The following is a 24,096-nucleotide window of genomic DNA, read 5'->3' as shown; positions in this document are numbered from 1 at the left end:
ATTCAAGCGCCTGGAGTTTCGTCTCGAAACCCTCTTTCCGAATAATCAACTTAAACAAGTTTTTTCTACAGTAAAATTTGACCTAGATCCAGATTACTAGAATGAAGTTGTTTTCTTTCGCCGTTTGATTTCTTTTGCTTCGTTCGATTTGATTCTTTTGCCAACCGGAGTTCTTAAGTTGAACCTTCTGGTTAGATCTTCTATTTGAGTTTTACCTGTGCATTAGATGAGTACTTATTGTATGCTTGTTGTTTGTCTGCGATAGAATACCCGGAGTGCACCGCTTGTTACTTTGAATCTCTAGGTTTCGCGGATCATCAGCAAGGCAAGTAACACTTTGATCATACCTTTTTCTACAACCCATAGAGCTTTACGCAAAAACTGTAACCATAGAGCTTTCCACCAGCCAAATATGCATATAGTATAGCTGTTGCATTTCATTACTCTCTATGTGTTACCTTGCCAGCATATTCCATGTGCTGACCCGTTTTCGGGCTGCAACGTTAATGTTGCAGACTTTTCATACGATGATTGAGGAGTTTTAGGTCATGGTTCTATACTCAGTGATGCCGTTGGAGTTGATGGACTCACTTTTCTTCCAAGCCTTCCGCTGTTATCGTTATTAGATGGCCTTAAGCCATATTTTTTGTAATAAGTTCTCTTTTGAGACACGATGTAATAAGTGTGTGATTGCTACTCTGTTATAAATCCTCCGAGTACTGTGTGGTGTCAGCATTACTGATCCAGGGATGACACCGGAGCACAGAGATCAGACTGTTTGAGGTCTGGTCGCTACATAGGTGAACCTCGGTTGGGGGCATGCATTCATAGCTTAGGATTCCCTTCATGCTGACACAAGGGAGGGGGCTTCTAGCTACTTCGCACTTTGCTAGGTGAACCTCGGTTGGGGGGCATCCATTCATAGCTTAGGATTCCGTTCGTGTCAACATGAGGGGGGCTGCTAGCTACTTCGCACTTTGCTAGGTGAACCTCAGTTGGGGGGGCATGCATTCATAGCTTAGGATTCCCTTCATGCCGACACGAGGGAGGGGGGCTGCTAGCTACTTCGCACTTTGCTAGGGCGAACCTCGGTTGGGGGGGCATGCATTCATAGTTTAGGATTCCCTTCGTGCGGACACGAGGGAGGGAGGCTGCTAGCTACTTCGCACTTTGCTAGGTGAACCTCAGTTGAGGGGGGCATGCATTCATAGCTTAGGATTCCCTTCGTGCCGACACGAGGGAGGAGGGGGGCTGCTAGCTACTTCGCACTTTGCTAGGTGAACCTCAGTTGGGGGGCATGCATTCATAGCTTAGGATTCCCTTCGTGCCGAGACGAGGGAGGAGGGGGGCTTCTAGCTACTTCGCACTTTGCTAGGTGAACCTCAGTTGGGGGGCATGCATTCATAGCTTAGGATTCCCTTCGTGCCGAGACGAGGGAGGAGGGGGGCTTCTAGCTACTTCGCACTTTGCTAGGTGAACCTCAGTTGGGGGGCATGCATTCATAGCTTAGGATTCCCTTCGTGCCGAGACGAGGGAGGAGGGGGGCTTCTAGCTACTTCGCACTTTGCTAGGTGAACCTCAGTTGGTGGGGAAGGGGCATGCATTCATAGCTTAGGATTCCCTTCGTGCCGACACGAGGTGGGGGCAAGCAATACAGTGCGCTTTGCGAGAGAGGTGCCACATCGAAGTTGCATTTGGTATTTTAAAATCAAACCACCCTTTTCATACATAAATTTGGTCCACATGCAAGTGTGTTCATGTTCTGACCCTTTCCCACATCATTTTTCGCCAAATTTATGAACATTAGACAAGTCGGATGACACAACAGACATGGCTCACTCAAACTAACCATGTGCCACGCCGGTGCCCCTGTCACGCACACATCCGCACAATACATTGGGCTCCACGAGGCTCCCCCTCAAAAAAAATATGCCCGCCTCGAGGGTTTTTCTATTTCATAACACACGGCTGTTATCTCCGGACAGTCTGCGATGTTTCTTGTTCCCAATCCCACATGCATCCCTAGAAAATATCTACCCGCCTCAAGGGTTTTTCTGTTTCATAACACACGGCTGTTATCTCTGGACCGTGTGCAATGTTTCTTGTTCCCAATCCCGCCTGCATCCCTAGAAAATATTTGCCCGCCTCGAGGGTTTTTCTGTTTCATAACACACAATTGTTATCTCCGGACCGTGTGCGATGCACTATCATCAAAATTTCCAATAGCCCCGGCATTTCACTCACGCATTTGACTCCCGCGTAGTAAAATTTTCAGTACCCGCGTCATTTCCTCAAACACCCCCCCCCCTCCACACACACACCAAAACCTCCTCGGGCGTTCGCGCGCGCGCGCACACACACACACACACACACACACCAAAACCTCCCCGAGCGTGCGCGCACACACACACCCTCCCTCGCTCGAAACCCTAGCAAGGTCCCCGCCACCACCGCCGCCTCCGCAAGGCCTTCATTGTCAACATCTGCCGGTTTGCCTGTGCAGCTTACCCACCGATCTCCATACCCATGCCGCCCTGAGTTTCTTAGATGACACCTACAAAATGCCCCCTTTCCCATAGATCCCCATCCCAATCCTCATCCCCCACCCCCAGAGCGTCGCAGCCTAAGCCCGTCTACGCTTCCCGTGGAGCTTGAGGAGCGACTGGCCCAAAAGAGGTGTATAGCGGTCTCTTCGCCCGACGTCGCCGAGGAAGCTGACGACCATTACTCACGGCAGGCACTCAAGCAGCTGGCTAGAGTATGCGGGCATGTATCAGCCGCCGGCTACGACATCGAGGTCATCGATAGCTATAGCCTGAGGAGGGCTATGTCACAGGTTAAGTGGCCCACCCCCAACCCCTCGGGTTCAACCGCCATCGATCTCATCCATGGCCCCGCTGCTGATCTCCATTGGCTCGCTGTCAACAATTTGCCATTCTACATCGCCATCGAGCCCCTTTTGTCATTTCTAAAGGACACGTTCTGCGATGCTGGCTTGGGATCCACAGCTTCCAAGTCAGACCTCATCGACGGCGATCACAAGGAGGGCACCCTCTTCGGATCTTCCAAGGGGAAAGAGCCCATATGCTCTTCCAAGGGGAAAGCGCCTGTCTGCGACATCGGGGAGGGCACCCTACAGTCGTGCTCTTCCAAGGGGAAGGATCCCATCTGCGACAACATGGAGCGCATCCAGGGTTCGTGCTCTTCCCACGGGAATGAGCCCATCTGTGACAAGTGAGGAAACCCATGATTTGTTTTGCCCTGCCTCTTCACATGGGGAAACCCATGACTTGTTTTGTCGAGTCCCTTTTGTAGTGTAGTGAGAATATGTCCAATTTTAATTTCTATATCTGGTTGTTTCCAGTATGCCTTGTTTATTTCAGTTGTTCACAATGTGATGCTCTATATGTGCAATTATTTACTGTGCAGTACATTTCATCAATCCAGTTATAAACATACCGCTAGGATGCATATATATTTGCTTGCTGTTAAGCCTGTTATAGCTAGCATATGCCTCTTTTAAAGTTTTTGATTGTTCGGTTGTTTGTAGTTAGCATGTGTCCAGTTTCAAATACTATCTTTGGTTGTTCGTAGTATGCCTTGTTTATTCCAGTTATTCACAACGTGATGTTCTATATGTGCAACTATGAATTGTGCAGTTTAATTTCATGAGTACCAGTTTCAACAATACCACTATGAATGACTACATTTGGTTGCTGCATCTTGTAGTTAACACGCCTTTCCATTTTTATTTAATAGTAACCAGTGTACTTAGACCGGCACAATACTAGTTTAAATGATTATGTTTGCTTGTTGTTAAATGTTAGGCCTGTTGCAGTTAGCACACATTTCCACTTGTTTTGCTTTACTAGCATGCTTAAACCTGCACACTGAAGCTATCTTTTGGAGAATATTTTAACTACCATGGATAATTTTGGTTGATGTTTAGCCTGTTGTGCTTAACATGCTTCTCGATGTACCTACACAGGACAATTTTGGGAACGACTACTATTTTCCATCGAGGTTAGTTTCATCCCATGGCTTATATATGCTCACTGTTCAGGATATCGGTAGCTAGTACCATAGAGGCTGGGGCTGATAAGGGACTAATCGGTGCATTAGACTTTTAACTGAATATATCTGCAACCCATTTATCGTTAGGTTAACTAGGGCATATGTAATATATCTGAGGCTACATAGCAACATGCACTGTACTTAATGTCTAAATATGCAATCCTAGGCTACATAGCAACAAGGAAGAGTGTTACATGAATGTTCTAATGATGTCTAGATATACGTAGAAGAGCAGCATGTAGCAACCCAACCTCAAATGATCAAACCTCTGTGTATCTGTGCCATCCCTGGATCGGTATGCTGGCACGCACAGTACATCGATGTATATATATCAAAGTGCAATCACATGTATAAATAACGTAAAACTGATATATACCTCATAAGTCTCAGCGGAAACAATCAAACGGGTGTGGAGTCCCATCAACGCCAAAGGCAAGTTGAGTGTAGACCGTAACCCTACAACGTAACTCTTACTCGTCGTAGAAATTCCTGCAACATAAGACATTGCAGCCCTGTAGGTCAGTACATTGAATGTACTGGCAAGTCACATCATAAGAATAATGAACCTATTTGTACATGCAATTTGGCTGGTGGAAAGCTCTAAGTTTAGTTTTTGCATAAAGCTAATTTTTCTCTAGAATAAAAGATATTATTCTATCACTACAATATAGCATAGGATGAGTTGGCAAACCCAACTCAATCCATTCCCAAAGTTTCATTTAAAACCCAACTGTTTAATTAAGAGTGATGAGATCTCCCGGCAATTTCACTACTAGATGCTCAAGTTGTCCGTAACCGGAGACACGGCTAATCGATTAGGTTTTAACACTCTGCAGAGGTTTGCGCACTTTTCCCCACAAGACTCGATCGCCTCCTTGACGTTCTTGCACTGTCTGGTGTTTGAGAACAGGATGACCGAGACATAGTCTTTCGAAAGTATTCCCCCTTAACCCACGGATAGGCCGGTACACCTACTCATTCTACATCTGCTAGCCTATCCCGGAAGAGGTCACACTATCTACTCAACTAAGCCAGAGCCCATATTGGCTTGTGGCTGCACACGTAAGCTTCTAGACATGAAAATACGTTTCATCCCTTTGAGCCTGGGCGACCGACCACTAGTGGTGCACCACCATGGATTAACCATGCATGCTACCACTGTACTTCGCCACCATTCAAACCAAATACCACCCAGGTAGTTCATTTACAAGTCTTGATCCTGATTACTACTTTGTCACTCATGTCTCACCATGAACACTTCTCAATCCACGTCTACATTTGTGAGGCGGAAATAAACTTACACGATGGTGACAAGGTTGTATAGATCAGACCTACCTCAAATGAACTACTAGGTAACGGCATAGCCATCTAGCAACAATAAATCCTACCATGCAATCCTACCACAAAAGCACTAAGTGCATAATATAAAACATAGGTAATTGAAAGAATGATCAAATGTGAACTTGCCTGGTAATAGTTGATGAAGATTATATCGCTCTCGGAAATTTAGTTAATAGAACTATTCGTCACTCTCCGATGAAAATCTATAAAGACAAACATTGCATTCACATAAGCAATCATTTCAGAGAACCAAAATAACATGCACAACAAAATACCTAGAAAAACCAAATGAAAATCCAACACACTCAACTATCACAAAAAAAATGCTAAGTGCAACACAACATAGACATGGGGTTCAAAATTTGTGATGTGAAGCACAGTGCATACAAGGCATATGAGTAAAAATACTATGGACAGATCCTAAGTGCGTGAAAATTATGGTGAGAAAGGTCTGGATGGTAGGGGTTGGCTATGGTGACGAAACGCAAAAAGAATCAACTTAATCGGAACTACGGTTTAGGAGATATGGCCATTTGAGGTTTGAATTCAAATCTGAATAAGGTACATATTTGAAACTAACAAAAGTTTACAAATATGATACCACTGGATAGACCTAAACAATAATAAGAATTTGCCACTGGTTTCATCTAATTTGGACTTGCGGTTAAAAAGATACAACCATCCGAAGTTTAGGGGCTAAACTGAAAACTCAGGGACTTGACTGTGAAAGTTTTATTCGTGACCAGGTCCCTGGCCACGTGGTGGATTTCTAGTAGCTGAAGAGTGTTCACTGCGGTAGCTATACGACGAACGACCACTAAGTAAAAAAAACACTACCGTGGCAAAATAATAAAAAACAGAGACCGCTTTTCACTAAACCGCATGGTTTAATAAAATCGCGGTTAACCGATCTAATCTAATACTAAAATAATAATAAACGAACGAGAGGGGGCTCGTATTATGGTGGCGACGACGACGTACAGGAGACGGCGGCGCTGGCGTTAGGCGGCGGACGGGGCGGCGGCTGCGCTGCTCCTCGGTGGCGGGGAAGATGACGGACGGGACAGGCGCGACGTGGGTGGTCCGATGGTGGAGGTGGCTCGTGTCGGGGACGTACGAGTTGTGCTGCACGGGGACGGCGGCTCCGTGCTCCGACGATGATGCAGGTCGTCGGGGCGTTGTCCCCGGCGGTCCCTAGGGGCAAGAACAATGTCAATCAGATGCGGGACGGCAAGGGAACAAATTTTTGACTAAGAGGAGAGGGCTTGGGGGTTCCACCAACGACGGAAACAACGATAGAGAGCTTCAGCTCCAGCGAGATCCAAATGGACGGGGCGGCGTCTGTGAGGAGCGAGGGACGATGTGGAGTGGCAGAATGGAGAGAGGGGGTCTCGGGGGGGGGGGGGGGGGGGGGGGGGGGGGGGGGGGGGGGGGGGGGGGGGGGGGGGGGGGGGGGGGGGGGGGGGGGGGGGGTTATAGGCGCAGAGAGGGGCTCAGGGTCGCGGCGGATAGGCCTTGTCCCGGGGCAATGGCGCCGGTGGTTGCGGGATCCCGAGTGCGTGCTCTATCCGAGCGGAACGAGCGGAGGTTGGGGACAATGGGCGCGGGGCCCATGGGTCAGCGGGACAGAGAGTGAGATGAGGAGCGGGCGAGCGATGGGAAGAGCGCTCGGGCGCTGGGCTGGCCTGGCCAATCGTCAGCTGGGTCACGGGGTTGCGCCTGGCCTGGCGCGGCTGGCTGGCTAGGCCGGGGGTTTCGGTCCAGGCAGGTGCGTGTGCGTTTTTTTTACAAAAAACTTTCTGAAGCCAAAACTAATCCAAACAAAATCCCAAAAATACCATGATAATTTCTAAAATTATCCCTGAATATCTACAACACAGTGAACATTTAATCCAGCATAGAAGAATTTGAACATATTTTCCTAAAGCATTTAATGCACTTTTTGCAAATCAAATAAATACCAAATAACCTATAAAAACTCCAACTAATATTCAATATGAAATTTCGCACTCTTTTATATTTGATAAGTCATTTTATCCCCTCTCTTTATTTTATAGAAAGGATCTTGAAACTCCAAATGGAATTTTTTTTTAAAGTGATTCAAATAAATTTCGAAAGTGGTCCTCATCACTCCCCACTCTATTTCATATATTTTGAAGAAGTCCTATTATCTTCTCTCATGAAAATCCTGCAGTGGCATAAATTTCTGACTTGAAATATTCTCAAATGGAATTCAAATCTTCTCAACTCCCTTTTCTTTTCTTCAAATGGAAGAAGTCATATTATCATCACTCTATGGTCTTGTGATGAGATGACTTTGAATTCATGGAGATGAAGAAAAATGCAAGATGAAAGTTTTGGGAAAGTCCTTTTATTCCCTCTCATTCAACTTTCAAAAAAAAATTCTATTTCCACTCAATTTCACACCATCAATCACACAACAAACAAACAAACAATCACAATTATTTATTTAATATAACATTCCAAAATTTAGAATTTTGGGATGTTACAAACTACCACCCTTAAAATGAATCTCGTCCTCGAGATTCGGAGAGGCTAGAAAGAAGGTTAGGTTTGGGGGGTCTTCTTGAAAATCCATTAATCAACACATGGTATGGGGTGCTACCACCCTTAGAAGCATGATCACGGTTCCAACAAAACTCATGTACTCCATCCTTTGCGTTGACGGTGTCGGTCTTCTCATATTCTCTGCGATAACTCCTTCACTTTTGCTCTTCTGGTAAGGGCATGGCCTTTTCCTCAAAATCAGGAGTCCTTGCATCAAAATAGGATCCTTCTGAGACTTGACAGGTCTGGCGCCAATGCTAAACAACTATCGAAAACCTCATGGTGGTCGGCAATTTTTTGTTTCTCCTTCAGGAAATGGGTCTGGGTTGAACCTCACCGCATAACCTACGATTGGCAATAGGTGCCTATACAGGGTCTCCATCGTCCTGCCATTCTAAGGCCTTTGGTTTGTCGTGTCGACACTCTTCTAGGGTTTTAAGGCTCTCTGATTTTCTATCAACATATGATAGCTCATGATAGAAGTCTCCGGTATGGGGGCCAATCCATCCCGTACTTGAATCATTACTACATACGCAGATAGTGAATCACGTTTTCTAACACTTGGGCATCCTCACAAGCATTGCAGAACTTCTCTTCTCCACGAACCGGGTTCGGGTAAATCCCTTGGTTCTGCAAGCCACACAAAATCTCTATCATTTCTTCACAACTCTCAGGTTTACGTAACCTCCTATGAAACATATGCTGATGAAATCATAGCTTCTTTCAGAATTATTTTCTTCAACAAGATTGTGCTTGTTTCCTTATCAAATCCTGGGTCCTGTGGGTTATGGCCCACTTCAACACTTGTATATCTTTAACTCATCCTTAGAGTTACTATTGTTCCATATTCTCACATTACATCTCCTTTAAATCCAATAGTACTTCATTCCCTCGTACTCTTGGGGTAACCACCATAACTAAAACAAAACTCCAACTCATTTGTCCAAACTCCACTCTATGGAATACATTTTCTTTTCCATTGGTCAAGTGTTCACATAAACAAGTATAGCCGAAAAATGCACTGGTTCATCCACAATTCAAATTCTCTTCATATCAAATCCTTTATTATATCCTTAATCACTACTGAGGGAGTCCTGGATTAGGGGGTGTCCGGATAGCCGGACTATAACCTTTGGCCGGACTCTTGGACTATGAAGATACCAGATTGAAGACTTCGTCCCGTGTCCGGATAGGACTTTCCTTGGCGTGGAAGGCAAGCTTGGCGATGCGGATATGTAGATCTCCTCCCATTGTAACCGACTTTGTGTAACCCTAACCCTCTCCAGTGTCTATATAAACCAGAGGGTTTTAGTCCATAGGACGAACAACAATCATACCATAGGCTAGCTTCTAGGGTTCAGCCTCTCTGATCTCATGGTAGATCTACTCTTGTACTACCCATATCATCAATATTAATCAAGCAGGAGTAGGGTTTTACCTCCATCGAGATGGCCGGAACCTGGGTAAAAACATCGTGTCCCTTGTCTCCTGTTACCATCCACCTAGGCGCACAGTTCGGGACCCCCTACCCGAGATCCGCCGGTTTTGACACTGACATTGGTGCTTTCATTGAGAGTTCCACTATGCCATCGCCATCAGGAAGGATGCCTCATCCTGTCTTTAAAGACGACACTATTGCTAATGAGCTTTGGCTATCGGCCAAACTCTCCGGCTAGGCGGTTTTCTTATGACCGCCTGTTCGGCCGCCACGCCGACGATGACTTCTCGGGTCATCGAAAGCAATCTTCACGTCAGCTCGGAACTCACCGAGCAGTTAGATCCGATGGAGCTCTCTTCCCTAAACAAGCTCTTGGATCGCATCGCCGCCCTGGGAGTCGCTACAGACTACGATCAGATTGGGCCTAAACCCGATCTGAGAGAGATTAACTCTCCCTAGGTCACCCATCACGTTGCAGTGGTGGAGGAACAATGCGGCGACCCTTCATCTATCTTAAGGACTAGTTATGTCCGGATTCCCGATCCCTCCAAGCCGGATACCCGCGGAGGGGAGGATGTCACTCAAGCCCTGAACCTAAAGTCAGGCAGTGGGCTAGATTAATTGGACAACATCCAAGAACCCAAGCTTCCGAGTTCGGAAACTCCTTGGCCCCTGAGTCTCAGATTGGGTGAGGTTCCGGATTTAATTCCACCCACCCACCCAAACATAAGCGATCTATCCCAAATTCGGCAAGAGCCCGCAGAAACAATACACCATTACTAGGCCAGATTCCTCCTAGTCATGAACAGGATAAAAGGACTGCCGCGAGGAGGATGCAATTTCATTCTTCTGCAATAATTGCACGGACAAGGGAATCCTCAACGCCATAAGTCACCGTGAAATTACACGCTTCGCTGACTTGGCGTCCATAGTACGAAAGTATTGGGCGATGGAAAGCGCCTGGAAAACCGAAATAAAATTTTGGGACAATCCGGCCCTAAATACAACCCCAGTCCAAAATAAAAGGGTGCATTATCGCCACGCACCTGGGTTAAACACCAAAAAGCAAAAACCCTCTACAGGGCATGGAACCGTACTGGAGGGATGGCTCAATGGACCCTGTAAAATTCACAGTACAGAGGGCGCCACACCAACTCACAGCCTTAGAGCATGTTGGATACTCCGGCAGGTGGCCAGAAGTGGCGAAGAGCTTCTAACTCCAGAATCCACACAGCACCAGCCCAGGGATACCAGTACGGTCTTAACAGTCTTCGAGACTTTCACATCAAATAATATGCGAAAACGAACACTCCGCAGCCTTGCCGAAGTCTACCAAGTAGCAAAAATAAACCCATGGAGTGACACGACTATTACCTTTAATGCCAGTGATGAACCTAAATTCCGAACAGCCCGAGCACCAGCCGCATTGGTCCTCAGTCCAATAGTGGATGGCTTTCGCCTTACCAAGGTACTCATGGACGGTGGCAGCGGATTGAACCTCATTTACGAGGAAACCCTTCAAAAAATGGAAATAGACTGAAGCCGCATTGAGCAAAGCAGCACAACCTTCAGAGGAATAATCCCCAGTCGGGAAGCGCACTGTATAGGAAAAATCACACTGGATGTGGTGTTCGGCACGCCGGATAATTACAGGTCCGAAGAGGTCACGTTCCAAGTGGCCCCGTTCAGTAGTGGATACCACACCCTATTAGGGTGAGAGGCATTTACAATTTTTCAAGCTATACCCCATTATGGGTACATGAAGCTCAAAATGCCCGGGCCCAACGGAATCATCACTCTTGCTAGTGACCCGGACATAGCACTCCGCGCTAAAAATAAGACAGCCGCACTGGCCCTTGAGGCACTATCCGAAGCCCTAGCGGCCGAGGAACTGACTGCGCTGCGCTCCACGGTGAATAGGGACGACGTGATACTGGATAAAAGAACCAAGTCCACCTCCTTTAAACCGGCGGATGAAATAGTCAAATTCCAAGTCCATCCAACGGACCCTACAAAAACGGCCTCCATCGGGGTGCAATTAAACCCTGATGTAGACGCCGCACTACGAGAATTCCTACATGAAAATTGGGACATTTTTGCCTGGCACCCTTCAGACATGCCAGGAATCCCACGCCGGCTGGCCGAGCACAGCCTAAATATCCTAAAAGGATTCAAGCCAGTCAAACAGGCTCTTCGACGTTTCTCCGAACCTAAGAGACAAGCCATGGGAGAGGAGCTAGCCAAACTATTGGAGGCCGGATTCATCAGAGATATAAAACATCCGGACTGGCTAGCAAACCTGGTGATGGTACCAAAGAAGGACAAATCCTGGCGCCTGTGCGTCGATTTCAAGCACCTCAACAAGGCTTGCCCAAAGGATCCCTCGACGCATACTCTGCCTACCACCAAATTAAGATGGCAGAGCCAGACCAAAGCCGCAACGACATTCATCACCCCATACGGTCCATTCTTCTTCGACACAATGCCCTTCGAGCTCAAAAACGCCGCGCAACATATCAGCGCATGATTCAGACATGTCTGGCAAACCAGATCGGCAAAACAGTGGAGGCATACGTAGATGACGTGGTCGTCAAAACCAAGCATGTCGAAAATCTAGTAGACGACTTGAGGCTCACATTCAATAACCTTCGAACATATGACATCAAGCTTAACCTGGAAAAATGCGTTTTCGGCGTACCAGCTGGAAAGCTCTTGGGCTTCATTATATCCGGTAGAGGAATTGAAGCAAATCCAGCCAAGATCTAAGCTCTGTCACAATTGGATATCCCAAAGGACCTCAAACAAATACAAAAATTGACCGGATGTGTGGCGGCTCTAAGCCGCTTTATCTCCCGCTTGGGAGAAAAGGCATTACCCCTTTATCGCCTCCTCCGGCGCGCCAAACACTTCGAGTGGACGGATGCCGCCACGGCCGGAATCGAAGAAATAAAAGCCATATTGGCAACAAACCCGGTCATGGCCGCGCCATACATCGGCGAACCAATGCTATTATACATTGCGGCAACTCATCAAGTTGTAAGCGCAGTGCTCGTCGTCGAACGAGAAATGGATGGACACAAATTCCCCCTTCAAAAGCCAGTTTACTACGTGTCCACTGTCCTCACTCCATGCAAGTCACGGTACCCGCATTATCAAAAGATAGCGTATGCGGTATTTATGGCATCCCGGAAGCTGCGACACTACTTTCAAGTGTGTTCGATAATAGTAGCCTCTGAAGTACCTCTTAACGATATTATAAACAACCGCGACGCGACGGGCCGGATTGCCAAATGGGCCATTGAGCTCCTCCCGTTCGACATAACCTATAAGCCATGGCGAGCTATTAAGTTGCAAGTTTTGGCCGACTTCGTCGCCGAATGGACTGAAGCCGAACTCCCTAAAGAGTACGGCACATATTCCAACTGGATCATGCACTTGGTCGGCTCCAAAATGTTGGGTGGTCTGGGGGCTGGCGTCGTTCTGACGTCCCCAATAGGAGATACAGTTCAATACGTACTCCAGATAATGTATACGGACTCCAACAACGCAGCCGAATATGAGGCCCTTCTACATGGTCTCCGGATGGCAGTATCCATGGGCATTCAACTCCTAGAGGTGCGCGGGGATTCGAACCTCGCGATATCCCAAATAAATGGAGACTTTTATGCCAAGGATTTGAAAATGGCAGCTTATTGCAACGCCGTCCTAAAAATGTCAGCTCGGTTCGAGGGGCTCGAATTTCACCATATAGCCCGGGAAAACAATCAGGCAGCAGACGTCCTCGCACGCATTGGCGCAAAGCGCGATGCCGTCCCTCCCAACATCTTCTTGGAGAGGCTGTTCAAGCCATCCATAGTTGGGAAGGGGAACCCGAAAATAACAGCCCGGACCCAACCGCACTGCCCGACACCAAACACTCTGACACAACTGGAGGCTCGGCCAATGAAGTAACATCCTCAGCCCACGTAATAATGGCAGTCATCGCCCCGTGGACAGAACCATTCCTAGCCTACCTAACCAGGCAGGAACTTCCCGAGGACCAAAACGAGGCACGTTGCATAGTGCGGCGATCTAAAGCTTATAAACTCCATGAGGGAGAGCTTTATAAGGAAAGCACCACCAGAGTCCTTCAAAGGTGTATCTCCGAAGAGGAACGGCGGAATCTTCTGGCTGAAATTCATGCCGGACTCGGCTGGCACCACGCTGCAGCCCGGGCCCTTGTAAGCAAGGCCTTCCGTACAGGATTTTATGGCCGACGGCCCGGGCAGATGCTTAGGACTTAGTCCAACGATGCGTTGGTTGCCAGCTCTTTGCTAACCAAAGCCATATGCCACCCACCGCCCTCCAAACTATACCCATCACCTAGCCCTTCGCGGTCTAGGGGCTTGACATGGTTGGACCCCTTAAAGGAGGAACCCACAAGCAAAAATACCTACTGGTCATGGTGGATAAATTCACCAAATGGATAGAGGCCAAGCCTGTTAAGACGGTCGAATCCAGACCGGTGATAGACTTCATATCCGGGGTCGTACACCGTTGCGGCGTCCCCCACAACATCATCACTGATAACGGCATGAACTTTACGGTCGACGAGGTCAAACTCTGGTGCAAAAACATGGGCATCAAGCTCGACTATTCTTCAGTCTATCACCCACAAACTAACGATCAAGTTGAGCGAGCAAATGGTCTAATCATGAGCGGCATCAAACCCAGATTAGTGCGGTCCCTCAAGGAATCTAACACGCACTGGGTAGAGGGGCTCGACTCCGTACTCTGGGGGCTGCGGACCATGCCGAATCGCACCACCGGATACACAGCATTCTTTATGGTATACGGCGTAGAGGCGGTTCTGCCCTGCGACATAATTCATGACTCACCTCGCGTGCGCATGTACGAAGAAAGAGAAGCCGAACTCGATCGGCAGGACAGTTTGGACGCCTTGGAGGAGGAGCGTGACGTGGCAAAAGCCCGTTCCGCATTCTATCAACAGCAGGCTCGAAGATAGCAAAGCAGAGAAGTACGGGCCAAAACGTACAATGTTGGCGAGTTAGTTCTACGCCTGCCGGACAAGAAAAAGGACAAACTCAAGCCCAAATGGGAAGGTCCCTTTATCATTGACCAAGTCCTGACTAGTGGAGCGTACCGTCTGCGAGATGCATCGGATAACCGACTCGAGCCGAACCCATGGAACGCGGCCCATCTCCGAAGATTCTATGCCTAGCGCCGGACTCTTTGTTCGTCTCCTTCCTCTGTCTATTTTTTACACACTATCTGTTTTATATTTCTCTCCTTCTCCCCTCCCTTTCTCTTATAGCCTTTAAGGGCTCGTTCGCGCCTTGTTCGCACACAACTGACGCGCTACCCGCGCTCATTGTACCTGGGGGCTTCCTTAACTGAAGCTTATTTATACGGGCTTCATGCCCAACACATGTGTCACACTTCCACATGTACCTTTTATTAACCATTATATGCATCGATATGACTTAAGTTTTGGCCAAGCTGGGTTGCCTGGCTCCTGTGCTTACCCCTACGTTCCCGATTATTCGGCTAGGCGGTAAAGGGAGCACCTCTGCGATTGTTACTGCCAGGTCAGCCGGATGTGTACCTTGGATTGGGTGAAGCCAAAAGCTAGCGTTCTTAAGGGAATATTCGGTCGATGAACTAAAGATGATTTCTCACTTGTTTATTTATCTGCCCCAAGATGCTTTTCTGCTTTTTTCGCAGTCCGGACATGCACTTTAGGGCATGCCTCCCAGGGAAAGGAACCCTAACGGAACTATTTTCCCTAGAAGATGTTTCTTACTAACCATGTAATATAACATAACTAGTTGGGCACTTGTCTATTCAAGCACTAATGACCCCTATGCCTGGTCTCCATGCATGCCCCGGTTCTTACATAACCAAGAGGGTATTCGGACACACTCCGGACTATCGGGTCCCGAGGTTGAAGCGAAAAGGTCCGCCATGACAAACGATCTACAATCCGGCTAGAAGGCATTTTACATGTCATCTTAAATTACATAGTCAATTTGACTGGGTAAATTCCTCTTCAATACCATCCAACAGGCTGTCTAGTTTACAGTCCTGTTGGGAATATTTGGCGGCCAACTCTACCTAGCCGTACACTAAGCTCACAGGGATCTCCTTCCCATCGATCCCCACAGGCCTGACCTCGGCCATGTGGTTTGGGTCAGCCTTCGTGTACCGCGTCTTCACCATGGCCCAGGCCTCCCTGGCGCCTTGACGGCAGGCTGATATCTTCCATAATTGGAAGCGCCGCCGCGCTCCCTTCAGCTTCTCTACAAGCTCTCCAAGGCCTTCGGGCATGGAGACGGATGGCCACAAGGCCTGGGTGACGCCTTGCATCACCTGCCGAACTCGTTTGTGCAGTTGTGAGAGCTCGGGAAGAAGGTCACCCGTAGAACCGGGCATTTCCTCTGTAGGACGAGCTGTTAGCATACCTACAGACATAACTCTGTTAGTCGACTTCCTCACCGAACTCTTTTTCAAAGTTCGTTCAAGCACTTACTAAATATGCCGCGTCGAAGCCGCCGATTCTCCTTAACGGAGTCCGACAGTTGGGCATGAACATCCTTTAGTTCCACGCCCAGCTGGATGTTGGCATCTTGGAGATCATTCTTCTCCTGCCTCACCTTTGTAAGCACGCTCTCACCAGCCTTTAGCTGGCGTACGAATTGCTGCTTCTCCGGATCTAATCCGGCGCCATCTGCAATTCCATCGTCAGATTTGCATACACGCCGCACTTTACACGATACTCATCAATTGAGGCATAGAATACCAAAGGGGGGTCTTCTTGGGCTCCCCTGCTGCGGCTAGTGCGGCCTGAAGTTGGCCTTTGCACTCTTCCAACTCCTGGGACAGTTGGGTATTCTTTTCTGTAAGAACCTGCATAACAAATGATCCTTAAATCAGTTATTCTAACTGTTTCAAGTCTCGGGGGCTACTGATGTATATATAATCATCAAATCTTCTCACCCGTATGTCTTTTACGTACTGCTCCGTGGCCCTCGTTAGACCATTTTGAGTGGCACGGAGGTACGCATCTCCCGAGTTGAAGGCATCCAATGCCTCTTGGAAGAAACAAGCGTCGTGAAGAACTGTCCGGCGGTGCCTGTGGTTTATGGCACTCTCCACCTCAGAATTGGTGGCGGACATTCTGTCCGCGTCCTCTGTCGGAAGAGCGTCCGACGCACGCCCCATGTTCGCCCCTGCTTGTGGACCTGGCTTTGGAGCCTGGCTGGTGGAGGAGCGATTGGCAACCTCTCCGGATATAGTCCGGCGAGCCCTCTTTGTCCTAAAAAGAGCACGGGAGTTAATATGTATCGTAAGAATAATACCTTGGAATAAAACGGCGTGCCTTACTGCTGCGCCGGTGTCTCGATCCGGACTGTGGGTCTTTTCAGCCTGCCCGCCCTCGCAGTCCCTTGTTGGCTAGTTGCCGCAGGCTCAGCATTCTGCCTCGAGATCCTCCCCTGTGAAACACCATTGGTATACGATGGTCAAAAATAAGCACGGACGGATCATTTTCGAGGTATTGGGACTTCAGTCTCAGTTACCTGTGAGGCGGGGAGCAGTCCAGGATAATCGGTCGTAATGGCCACCAAGACGTTGTCATCAGTCAATTGGTAAAATACCCCATCGATCAGCTCCACAGATATGTCCGGATCCTCTTGGGAGGCCAGGTCGAGGGACCATTCTGGATCCTCGGGTTATGGAGGAGGGCTGTTTATCTCCTTTATGGCGTGGCGCAGTTCCTGCGTCGAAATCACAAGATGAGATACTTAACTATGGGAATATGGAACAGATGGGCAAAAAGAAGTGTCCGCTTACCCATTTTGGAGGATTGTACATAGAGAATCCACCCTGTGGATTGACGCGGAGAAATTCCTCCTCTTCTCCCTTGTACAATGCGGACAAGATCTTCGTCAGAGCGGCAACCGATTCCGGACCCTTACGGCCGCAGCGGGTGGCATCATCCTCCCCGTTGAAATCCCACATAGGGTGGCCTCTATACTGAAGCGGCTGCACCCCCCCGCATAATGCATGTGGCCATGACCTCGATCATGGTCAGTCCGGAATGAGCTAACAACCTTATCCGGCTAATCAGGTAAAGGACGTCCTTGTCATTTTCCTTCGGAGGGCTCCGTGGACGCTAGCTTAGGCACTTCTTCAAAGGAGCATTATCGAACTCAGGGAGGCCGACCTGGATAGGGTCCGGCAGGGGGACATATTCTATATAAAACCATTCTGAAGGCCAGTCTTCGAACGCTTTCTTTGGGGTTCCGGATAGATATCCGGTCCTGGCGATGCGCCATACTTCGGCTCTGCCCACTTGATATACTGACCCCTTCTAAGAACGGGGCACGAGGCAGAACAGCTTCTTCCACAGCGCGAAATGAGCCTCACAGCCCAAAAATAGCTCGCAAAGTGCTATGAAGCCCGCGATATGCAATATGGAGGCAGGCGTAAGGTTGTGCAACTGGAGGCCGTAGAACTCCAGGAGCCCCCGGAGAAACGGATGAATTGGAAATCCGAGCCCTCTTATCAAATAGGGGACAAGGCATACCCGCTCTCCTTTGGAGGGATTAGGGACTCTCTCCGCTTGCTCTCCGCCATTATAGGTGGCAAGCCCGGCTCGAACCAGGACCATGTAGGCTGGGGGAAGAAATCCTTTGGTATGAAGCGTCACTAGCTCGCTGTGCGGGATGGAACATGTCTCCCAATCTCCAGGCTGAGGGCTGGGGAGGCGAGAGGAGGAGCTGCGACGACCAGCCATGATGGAATGGATCTCTGTCGAATGTGCTCCGATGAATGCTCGCGGAGGGAAGATGGTCTGATTTGGATCTAAATCCTCGTCTCTTTAATAGGCAGCTCATTTACGCAGCTAGGGGGGTAAATGTAAAAACACCCTGGCTTTTCGCATTCATTTGACACGTGGAAGAAGGCCATTATTGGGCCTTGAAGCCAAGAAGCGCAATATTCACAAGAAGCCGGAAACTATTCAACAGGTACACGGAATTTGGAGAAGAACCCTCCTTGCAATGCCAAAGACAATCTGCGCGCCGGACTCGTCGTCATTGAAGCCTGGTTCGGGGAATACTGAGGGAGTCCTGGATTAGGGGGTGTCCGGATAGCCGGACTATAACATTTGGCCGGACTCTTGGACTATGAAGATACCAGATTGAAGACTTCGTCCCGTGTCCGGATAGGACTTTCCTTGGCGTGGAAGGCAAGCTTGGCGATACGGATATGTAGATCTCCTCCCATTGTAACCGAGTTTGTGTAACCCTAACCCTCTCCGGTGTCTATATAAACCAGAGAGTTTTAGTCCATAGGACTAACGACAATCATACCATAGGCTATCTTCTAGGGTTTAGCCTCTCTGATCTCGTGGTAGATCTACTCTTGTACTACCCATATCATCAATATTAATCAAGCAGGATCAGGGTTTTACCTCAATCGAGAGGGCCCGAACCTGGGTAAAAACATCGTGTCCCTTGTCTCCTGTTACCATCCGCCTAGGTGCACAGTTCGGGACCCCCTACCCGAGATCCGCCGATTTTGACACCGACAACTACTCAAAACTCAAATTTCAAAAGTACTCTATTGCAAAAGCTGCCATCCACATAGTTTGGTATGGTCAAGCATTACTTCCATCTTTATTCATTTTCCCTTCTTGAAGATGCTTCAGTCCCACTAGAATTGTGCGATGTGATCCTTCAAATCATCAATGTTTTGCTTCATCATGGTGGCCATGAGCTTCATCTCCATCATCTCTGCATGCACCTCCCTCGGGTATTCCTGAGTATAACGAAGTCTTGCTTCAAGTATTTCACCAATCTGACATATGGCTTCCATAGCAGCTTCATGAATAGATTCGAAGAATGTTGCTCGTGGTACTCGAGAAATGAAAAAGTATTACCCCATAGTCTTTGGGAAAACTCCCTTCACAAGGTGGAGGTGTACCTCCAAGTACCAAAGTTCAAATCAGTTCTCCATGAAAGGATAACCCTTGTAGACTGCATCTCCTTCAAGATGAATATGCTTCATCATGTCCTTCAGGATTTTTGGGTAATCCTGATCACTAGTCAGGGTCATGATCGTTTCCGAGCCCTTGAGAAAAGACTCATAAAGGGTTGTCATCTGCACGTATAAGATAGAAGGGTACTCAGGATACTGTATGTATTTCCTTGGGTGAAATGTGGTTATTTTTTCGGGAAAGGTTTGGGTCAGCTTGTCCATGGGTTCAAGGTTTATGTCTGGGTGACATAGTGAGAGAGGCACTCACAATCAACAAACAACTCATAACATTTCATATGAGATTCCAAACATCTCCACTTTTATTGCTTTACGATCTATTACAATTCCCATTTCATAACTCAACTCCAGATGCCCAACGAAAATAAAAGTGCGTTCCACATTTATTACATGCTTTATTCCAATATCAAGATCTCAACTACTCAGCCCAAGCTTTCCTTGAGTCTGAACATTCTCTGGCAAAATGTCCTACTCCTTTGCAGCATAAACAAATGACTTCAGACAAATCCAAGGGCTTCCTGGTGGTTATCTTGGCTCCTTGGGTTCTTGGCTCCCTTGCTGGGCATTTGCTAGAGTAATGACCTAAATCCTTGCATCTGTAACAAGTGATATGACTTAGGTCCTTTTCTGCTGAAATTGGGTTGTCCCGGGGACACATGCTCTTTCTCTTCCTGGACTTCTTTGTTTCGATCAATTCTTCTATATCATGTGGATCAAACTCCACTTCTTCTATCGGGAAGTCTCCCAGATACTCTTGGTTTTCCTTCATGCAATATTGTGAAAAATGTCCTTCTTCTCCACATGAATAGCAAGCATTTGGAGTAAAATCTGTTTAGGCTTTCTCCATCAGGGTCGTCAACATCTTCTTTCATCACCGGTTTTCTTAAACTTTCACTGAGGGCTTCTCTCACTGCTTCCTTCTGCTGCTTGGTAATTTCTTGTACCTTGGGATAAATATGACACTAGGCAGGGTAGTGTGTAGTTCCTTCACAATGAGGGCATCCATCCTTGTGTTCCTCATGGGTGTGTACTATCTCTCTGCAAATCTTGCATGCACAAACTTTCTTCATTTTATTTCCATAGGGCTTCTGGATTAGACGAGACGTTAGTAGAGTCATCTTGAACTCCTCCCAATTTTTTGCTCCATTCCATCCTTGTATAGCTTGATGCATTTTCCACTAGGTTGCAGCATTGTTTGTAAAGTACTGAAGAGCATATTCAACCTCATACTTCCTTGCAACCAAATTGCTCCCGAAGTGATTCTCCATGTTTTGAATCCATAGCTCTACCTCCCACCGAGTGACCGGTCCAGAGAATACAAGCCCATCTTCATTAATCATCTATTGGGTCCAAGGGTTTTGGGATGAGATAAGAGGGATAGAGAGAGATGCACACAATACAAAGAATATAGTTTTGAAAATAAGTTTTATTTGCTGCTGTCAGAAAACACACACAAAATATGACAGCCCATAAATCATCGCATCTAACGTGAGTATACAACAAAGGTTTGGTCTTCTAAATGTCATATAAATCTTGGAATTCGTCGGTATCTTCAAATTCTTTAATTCTTCAGAGGCTTCGACTGTTGTAGCTTCAATTCTTCTAGTGTATGGTGAAGTCCTGTTTTACTCTGAAGTGGTCTTCAGTTGTCCGATATCTTGCCCTTTCTCAGAGTGGTCTCATCAGTTGATCCTCCATGTGGTCAAAGGGAAAAGGGGTATTGTCTAACTATTTGGGGTAAAAGGAAAGATTTGATAAATCCCAAAAAAGAAGAGAGGTAAAGGATCTTCTTAAAAACAAAGTTTTAGAGAAATCCTTTCCTAAGGGCTTTCCAGATTCTAGGGTCACGTCCTATAGTCAACATGTGCTCTCAGACCATCTCTATAGCGACCCGACCTCAAATGATCAAGCCTCTGTGTATCTGTGCCATCCCTGGATCGGTATGCTGGCACACACAGTACATTGATGTATATATATCAAAGTGCAATCACATGTATAAATATTGTAAAACTGATATATACCTCATAAGTCTCAGTGGAAACAATCGAACGGGTGTGGAGTCCCATCAACGCCAACGGCAAGTTGAGTGTAGACCGTAACCCTACAACGTAACTCTTGCTCGTCGTAGAAATTCCTACAACATAAGACGTTGCAGCCCTGTAGGTCAGTACATTGAATGTACTGGCAAGTCACATCATAAGAATAATGAACCTATTTGTACATGCAATTTGGCTGGTGGAAAGCTCTAAGTTTAGTTTTTGCATAAAGCTAGTCTTTCCCTAGAATAAAAGATTTTATTCTATCACTACAGTATAGCATAGGATGAGTTGGCAAACCCAACTCAATCAATTCCCAAAGTTTCATTTAAAACCCAACTGTTTAATTAAGAGTGATGAGATCTCCCGGCAATTTCACTACTAGATGCTCAAGTTGTCTGTAACTGGGGACACGGCTAATCGATTAGGTTTGAACACTCTGCAGAGGTTTGCGCACTTTTCCCCACAAGACTCGATCGCCTCCTTGAAGTTCTCGCACTGTCTAGCGTTTGAGAACAGGATGATCGAGACATAGTCTTTCGAAAGTATTCCCCTTTAACCCACGGATAGTCCGGTACACCTACTCATTCTACATCTGCTAGCCTATCCCGGAAGAGGTCACACTATCTACTCAACTAAGCCAGAGCCCATAGTGGCTTGTGGCTGCACACGTAAGCTTCTAGACATGAAAATACGTTTGATCCCTTTGAGCATGGGCGGCCGACCACTAGTGGTGCACCACCATGGATTAACCATGCATGCTACCACTGTACTTCGCCACCATTCAAAGCAAACACCGCCCAGGTAGTTCATTAACAAGTCTTGGTCCTGATTACTACTTTGTCACTCATGTCTCACCATGAACACTTCTCAATCCACGTCTACATGTGCGAGGCAGAAATAAACTTACACGGTGGTGACAAGGTTGTATAGATCAGACCTACCTCAAATGAACTACTAGGTAACGGCATAGCCATCTGGCAACAATAAATCCTACCATGCAATCCTACTACAAAAGGAATAAGTGCATAATATAAAACATATGTAATTGAAAGAATGATCAAATGTGAACTTGCCTGGTAATAGTTGATGAAGATTATATCGCTCTCAGAAATTTACTTAATAGAACTATTCATCACTCTCTGATGAAAATCTATAAAGACAAACATTGCATTCACATAAGCAACCATTTCAGAGAACCAAAATAACATGCACAACAAAAGACCCAGAAAAACCAAATGAAAATCCAACACACTCAACTATCACAAAAAAAATTCTAAGTGCAACACAACATAGACATGGGGTTCAAAATTTGTGATGTGAAGCATAGTGCATACAAGGCATACGAGTAAAAATGCTATGGACAGATCCTAAGTGCGTGAAAATTATGGTGAGAAAGGTCTGGATGGTAGGGGTTGGCTATGGTGACGAAACGCAAAAAAAATTAACTTAATCGGAACTACGGTTTAGGAGATATGGCCATTTGAAGTTTGAATTCAAATCTGAATAAAGTTCAAATTTGAAACTAACAAAAGTTTACAAATATGATACCACTGGATAGATCTAAATAATAATAAGAATTTGCCGCTGGTTTCATCTAATTTGGACTTGCGGTTAAAAAGATACAACCATCCGAAGTTTAGGGGCTAAACTGAAAACTCAGGGACTTGACTATGAAAGTTTTATTCGTGACCAGGTCCCTGGCCACGTGGCGGATTTCTAGTAGATGAAGAGTGTTCACTGCGGTAGCTATACGACGAAACGACCACTAAGTAAAAAAACACTACCCTGGCAAAATAAGAAAAAAACGGAGACCACTTTTCACTAAACCGCATGGTTTAATAAAATTGCGGTTAACCGATCTAATCTAATACTAAAATAATAATAAAACAAACGAGAGGGGGCTCGTCTTACGGTGGCGACGACGACGTACAGGAGACGGCGGCGCTGGCGTTAGGCGGCAGACGGGGCGGCGGCTGCGGTACTCCTCGGTGGCGGGGAAGATGACGGACGGGACATGCGCGACGTGGGCGGTCCGGTGGTGGAGGTGGCTTGCGTCGGGGACGTCCGAGTTGTGCTGCACGGGGACGGCGGCTCCGTGCTCCGACGATGATGCAAGTCGTCGGGGCATTGTCCCCGGCGGTCCCTAGGGGCAAAAACAATGTCAATCAGATGCGGGACGGCAAGGGAACAAATTTTTGACAAAGAGGAGAGGGCTTGGGGGTTCCACCGACGACGGAAACAATGACGGAGAGCTTCAGCTTCGGCGAGATCCAAATGGATGGGGTGGCGTCTGTGAGGAGCGAGGGCCGATGCAGAGTGGCAGAATGGAGAGAGGGGGTCACAGGGGGTTTTATAGGCGCGGAGAGGGGCACAGGGTCGCGGCGGATAGGCCTTATCCCGGGGCAATGGCGCCGGTGGTTGCGGGAGCCCGAGTGCGTGCTCTATCCGAGCGGAATGAGCGGAGGTTGGGGACGATGGGCGCGGGGCCCACGGGTCAGCGGGACAGAGAGGGAGACGAGGAGCGGGCGAGCGATGGGAAGAGCGCTCGGGCGCTGGGCTGGCCTGTCCAATCGCCAG

The sequence above is a fragment of the Triticum urartu genome, chromosome 3, assembly GCF_003073215.2.
Source record: "Triticum urartu cultivar G1812 chromosome 3, Tu2.1, whole genome shotgun sequence".
Classification (NCBI taxonomy): domain Eukaryota; kingdom Viridiplantae; phylum Streptophyta; class Magnoliopsida; order Poales; family Poaceae; genus Triticum; species Triticum urartu.
The sequence above is the reverse complement of the archived record's forward strand: the minus strand, read 5'-3'. Positions refer to the sequence as shown.